Source organism: Tamandua tetradactyla, chromosome 7, assembly GCF_023851605.1.
Source record: "Tamandua tetradactyla isolate mTamTet1 chromosome 7, mTamTet1.pri, whole genome shotgun sequence".
NCBI classification, from domain to species: Eukaryota; Metazoa; Chordata; class Mammalia; order Pilosa; family Myrmecophagidae; genus Tamandua; species Tamandua tetradactyla.
Genome location: NC_135333.1, coordinates 122188045 through 122194044, shown reverse-complemented (window position 1 = coordinate 122194044; position 6000 = coordinate 122188045).

Below are 6000 nucleotides of genomic sequence, written 5' to 3'. Positions count from 1 at the left end.
TGAGGCAGTTTGAAGGCTAAGCACTCAAATAACATGAAAGCTGACTACTAAAATTTAGATGCCTAGGCTTGGACAACTCAAACAGCTGTGGCTCCTAGGGCATCTTAGACATCTCTTTCTCTATATGGTCTCTCCAAGTGATCTCTCCAGCATGGGAAGTTCAGGATTTCTGGTTTTTTTATATCTTGGCTCAGGATTCCAAAAGTGCCAGTCAAAAGAAAGAAAGAGAGAAAGGGAAAGGGAAAGAGAGGAGAGAGAGAGGAGAGGAGAGAGAGGAGAAAGAGAGAGAGAGAGGAAAGAGAGAGAGAAAGGAGAGAGGAGGAGGAGGAGGAGGAGAGAGAGAGAGAGGAGAGAGAGAGAGAAAGGAGAGAGGAGAGAGGAGGAGGAGGAGGAGGGGGGGGAAGAGAGAGAGGGAGAGAGAGAGAGCAAGAGAGAGAGCAAGAGAGAGAGTGAGAGTGAGCGAGCAAGTGAGAGAGACCCTAGGTTCTATCACCCTTTATGACTAGCCTCATGAGTCATCACTTCATCTGCATTCTATTTGGAGATGCTATATTCAAGGTAAGGGAACAAAGTTCCTATCTCTAGGTGAAAGAGTTTCAATGGCACTCCACTAGTTAATGTTCAATAAGGGACAGAAACCACAGAGTAATTTGAATAAGGAAGCTTAATGTAAACAATTATCATCAGGGGATCGGAGCAACAGTGAATTGGTTAAGAGGGTAAAAAGGATACTGTAGGGTGAAGGTAGCATACCCAAAGAAGGAATAAACTTAAAGAAGAATCCTCACCAAGGCTGTGATTCACACCTTGATGCAGGGGTTATAGTTGAAACATCCTGGATAACAGAAGTTGACAGCCAGAACTGGTCAACTGATGGCAAGCTGAGGCTGATGGGCAGAGAAACACCTACTGTAATATCACTGAAATTCTCAGGGATGCTTCCCACAGTGGGTTGTGTTAACCTGCTGGAAAACCATTTGGGGCCACCTACTGGACTTGCCTGAAAGTTGCTGTGAAATCATCTGAGGAGGAGCAGTTGCTGTTGATGTCTCACAAATCCATTATCAGAAAAAAATCTGGAAGCAAAGTGGGACACTTGAGGAAGTTCTTATCTGTCTAGGGACTGACACTGAATCTACAGCCCAAAGCTATTTATAGGTAGGTGCTGCTTGCTGCTGAAACCACTCAGTGGGACAGGATGTGACTAGGGAAGCTGGATAGATTCCACTTTCTGCTGGCTACAACATGGCCATTTTTTAAAATTGGGTTGCTTGTCTTGTTAACTCTAAGGATTTCTTTATGTATTTGGGATATTAAACCCTTATTGGATATGTGGTTTCCAAAAATCTTCTCTCATTGGGTAAGTTGTCATTTTGCTTTCATGATAAAGTCCTTTGAGGTGCAAAAGTTTTTAATTTTGATGAGGTCTCATTATGTATTTTTCTTTTGTTGCTTGTGCTTTGGATGTTAAGTCTAAGAAATCATTGCCTAATACAAGGTCCTAAGGATTCTTCCTTATGTTTCCTTCTAGGAGTTTGATAGTTCTAGCCCTTATATTTAGATCTTTGATCCATTTTGAGTTGATTTTTTTTTATATGGTGTGAGATAGGTATCCTCCTCTTATTGTTTTGGCAGATGGAGATCCAGTTTTCCTAGCACCATCTGTTAAAGAGACTGTTTTTTCCCCAACTGAGTGGCTTTTGTTGTCCTGTCAAAATTCATTTGGCCATGTATGTGAGGATTGAGTGCTGAGCTGTCAATTCAATTCCATTTCTATATGTCTGTCCTTGTTCCAGCACCATCCTGTTTTAATTAGTGTGGTTTTGTAATAAGTTTTAAGATTGGGAAGTGTGAGTCCTCAAACTTCATTCTTTGTTTTTTCAAGATAGCTTTAGCTATTTGAGACCCCTTATTCTTCCATATGAATTTGATGATTGGCTTTTCCATTTATGCAAAGAAGTTGTTGGAATTTTCATTGGGATTTCATGAATCTATAAATTACTTTGGTTATTATTGACATTATAATGATTTAGTCTTCCAATCCATGAACACAGAATGTCCTTCCATTTATTTAGGTCTTGTGATTTCTTCTAGCAATGTTTGGTAACTTTCTGTGTATAAGTCCTTTGCATCCTTGGTTAAATTTATTACTAGATATTTGATTCTTTTATACTGTGCAGGAAAACAATAGAATGAGCACACAAGAACCAAGGAGAGAAATCATTTATACTTCCAATATCCCTCCAGGTTTCTTCACTGAGAGCTTAACATCATTCCTGCTGGGAAAAGAGGAATATTAATAAGGCCCATTTCCATTATCAAAGAACAGGCAAAAATGATGAATTTGGAGCTGAGAATCAGTACATTGGTTGTAGGAGCAAGGGTTAAAACAAGACCTGAGGAATTTATTGGGAGCAGCTGGTGTTAGAGTGGTGGCGGCAGTAAACTGTGGAAATTGTTATCTGCATAATGGCGAACAGTCTTGGAGAAAGAAAATATTTGTTAACCCCAGGTTCCTTAGGGTTATCTTAAGTATGTAGGGAGTAAGCACTGAAAAATAAGCACCCTGTTCCCTCACAAAATGCATACATGCTTTTTGTTACGTACACCCTGCAGTATATAAGTAGGATCTGGTTAAGAATAAAGTTGGTTGTTGTCTGTTGTCACTAATCTTCAGACCCCCTGATCCCATCTCTATCTCATCATTCCTTAATATCCTTCCAGCTCCAGTCCATTGGAAGCAACATCTGGCATCCAACATGGGGCACAAAGAAGAAGACAACTCCAAAATAATATTGAGGAACCAAGGAAAAGTCTCCCTTAGAGGGACTTTAGTCCAGGTGATAGAAGAGGACTTTGAGTCATATTGGCAAGTAAACATTTGCCTTATAGCATCAGGGTAATGGGTAATCACAACAGGAGGCTGGAGGGGCATGTTTATGTGTTGAAAACATTGTTAGAAACTACTGGGGTCTCTGTTAAAACATCTGAATTATTAAGCGCATTTGATCTCATTCAAAAACATTGTTATTGGTTTTGCCCCGAGGGTCATAATGTTTTAAATTTAAAACAATGGCATTTGGTTATGAAGGCTCTTTGGAGGGCTTATCAAAATGGGGAGACTGTCCCATTATCAGTATGGGCACTGTGTCATTAGATAGTTGCAGCATTAGATCCCTTACAGTTAGAAAGCGAAGACGGGCAAACTGTGATTTTTTTCCCGAGAAAAATGTGACTGTGACTGCAGACATAAATGAAAAGGAAATGAAATTTAGTGAGGAGGAAGGTGTAAGGATAGATGAGGAAGATGTTAAATCTCTGCATTCTCAGTGTTCTTACACTGCAGTCCATACCAACCCTTTTTAAAATAAGGCTAATTTCACTTGCCCTCAAGACTTCCCAAATTTTTGTCAAACAAAGGCTGCATATGTCACCCCACAGGAAAACGAAAGTTGGAAAATGCTTTATACCTCAGCCCAGCACATTAAATTAGCAGCTGTAATTCAAGTATTACAAAAATTTCCACAACATCTCAATATTGTTTCTGATTCTGAATTTGTCTGCCAAACAGTTACTTATATTGAAACAGCTTCTTTATTTGAAGGAGATGAATTATCCTGAATGTTTTTACATTTACAAACACTAGTCAGTAGTCGAATTAATCCCCTTTTTATCATGCATATAAGAGCTCATACTAATCTTCTGGGTCCTTTGTCATTACAAAATCAGCAAGTAGATACTCTTGTGAGGGTAATTCAAGATCCCATGACATTTCACAAATTGACTCATATTAATAGCAAAGGGCTGTGAAAGAAATTTTCATTTTTATCTAAATAGCAAGCTCAGGACACTGTTCGGACTTGTCCAACATGTGGACCTTTAAATGCACTCCCCTTTGCATTAGGAGTTAAACCTTGAGGTCAAAAAGCAAATGAATTATGGCAAATGGATGTAACTCATATCTCACATTTTGGTAAAATGCAATATGTACATGTTATAATAGACACCTTTTCTCATTTCATCTGGGCTACTGCACAACCTGGAGAACAATTCTGCCACGTTCGATCACATTTACTTAGTGTCTTTGCTGTTATGGGATGCCCTCAGTCTATAAAAACTGACAATGCTCCCACTTATACGGGGAAGCAATTTCATAAATTTTGTACTACTTTTCATGTTACTCATTTCACAGGAATTCCACATAATCCCTCTGGGCAAGGAATTATTGAATGAACAAACTGGATGCTGAAGTCTATGCTAATGAAGCAAAAAGGGGAAGATGATAATCAGGAGAATGATGTTGTGGAAATAAGTACACCAAAAGATCAATTAGCAAGACCACTGTTTAAATTTTTTAAACATTTATGCTAATTCATCACAGACTCCTTCAGAACAACATTTTAGTAATCTGGAAAAGAAAAGTGATATGACCCAAACAGAACTGCAACTGCAGCCGATCTATTGGAAAGATGTTAAGGACAATTTATGGAAACCAGGCATGATACAGGTGTGGGGCAGAGGATTTGCTCTTGTTATTACAGATGACAGAAACTTGGTTTGAATTCCTTCAAAAAGAATAAAACCCAAACATGTCAACCCTGACAAAAATAACTAAATAGGTTATTTTATAACTAAATATAATAACTAAATGGGTTGTTTTATATAATAAGGTCCTACATTATAGGACATATAACTTTAATTGCTGAAGGACAGGGAAATAATTATACTTACTGGGTTTATATTCCTAACCCATCTCTGCTGTGGGCCCTAACATGGGCAGACCCAACTTTACCAATATATTTGTGTACTAATTTAGGATTCCCAGGTCCAGTAGATTCAAGGTTTCCAAAACTACTTAAGGAAGGAGGAAAAATGGTGTCAAATTTAACTCTTCCATTTTTAGAAAGACCCATACTCATAGGTAATGAATTACCGTGCATGACAATAAGTAATCGAACTACATGGTTTAAGATCAAGAACGATTCTCGTAATTACCTATATGTATATCCCTCTTTTAACTCTACAGAATCAAATGATACTTGCCTATTAGATGGAAGGGAAAGTTGGAATGGATGGCAGTTCTGTCATATGTATCGAGCAGTTATCATAATTAATGATTCCTATGGAATAGTAAGAGATGCAGCCCCTGTGGGATGTCCCATCTCTAACTCAGGGATAACTGAGACTACATGGACAGGCAAGCTAAATCAGAGTTTAATACATAGAGGATGATTTGTGCCAAATCCATGGGATGATAAATACAACATTAGTCAGGAAATTTATGGAAAATTTTCCTGGGACTGGCACCAATTTTTATAGCAAATTCTAGCAATTATAACTTCTCTTTAAATAGCAGCCATAAACAGTATATGCAGATATGTACTAGAGATCCATATGTATTTGTTAAAGGTCATATGTGAATAAGAAATTAAACTTTTAATTGTGATAATTGTTCTCTATTCACTTGTTTCCAAGCCTTTATATTGCAGGAAATGAGATGATTATAGCAGCGAGGAGAAGAAGAGGTATTTGGCTGCTGGTGCAGATGTCAAGATCTTGGCAATCCTCTCCAGAAACACAAATCCTAATCCATTTGCAAAAGAATATCTGAAAAGGACTAAGAGACTAATTGGACTCATTATTGCAGCTGTCAATGGAATCACTGGAATTATCACTGTGGATGCGGTTGCTGGAACTGCATTGCATCAAACTATACAGACGCAGCATTATGTTAGAGAATGGCATAAAAATGCCAGTGAGCTGTGGCATAGTCAATCTTATATTGATGAGTAAATTATTAATAGGCTAAATGATACAGAGATAGCATTGGTTCATATTGAAGATCAAATGTATAATTTAAATTTTTTACAAAGTTTAAAATGTGACTGGAATGAGAGCAATTTTTGTATTACCCCTTTAAGATATAATCAATCTGAAATATAATGGGAAAAGGTAAAGAGGCATCTTTTGGGGCATTCAGATAACTTAAGTCTCAATATT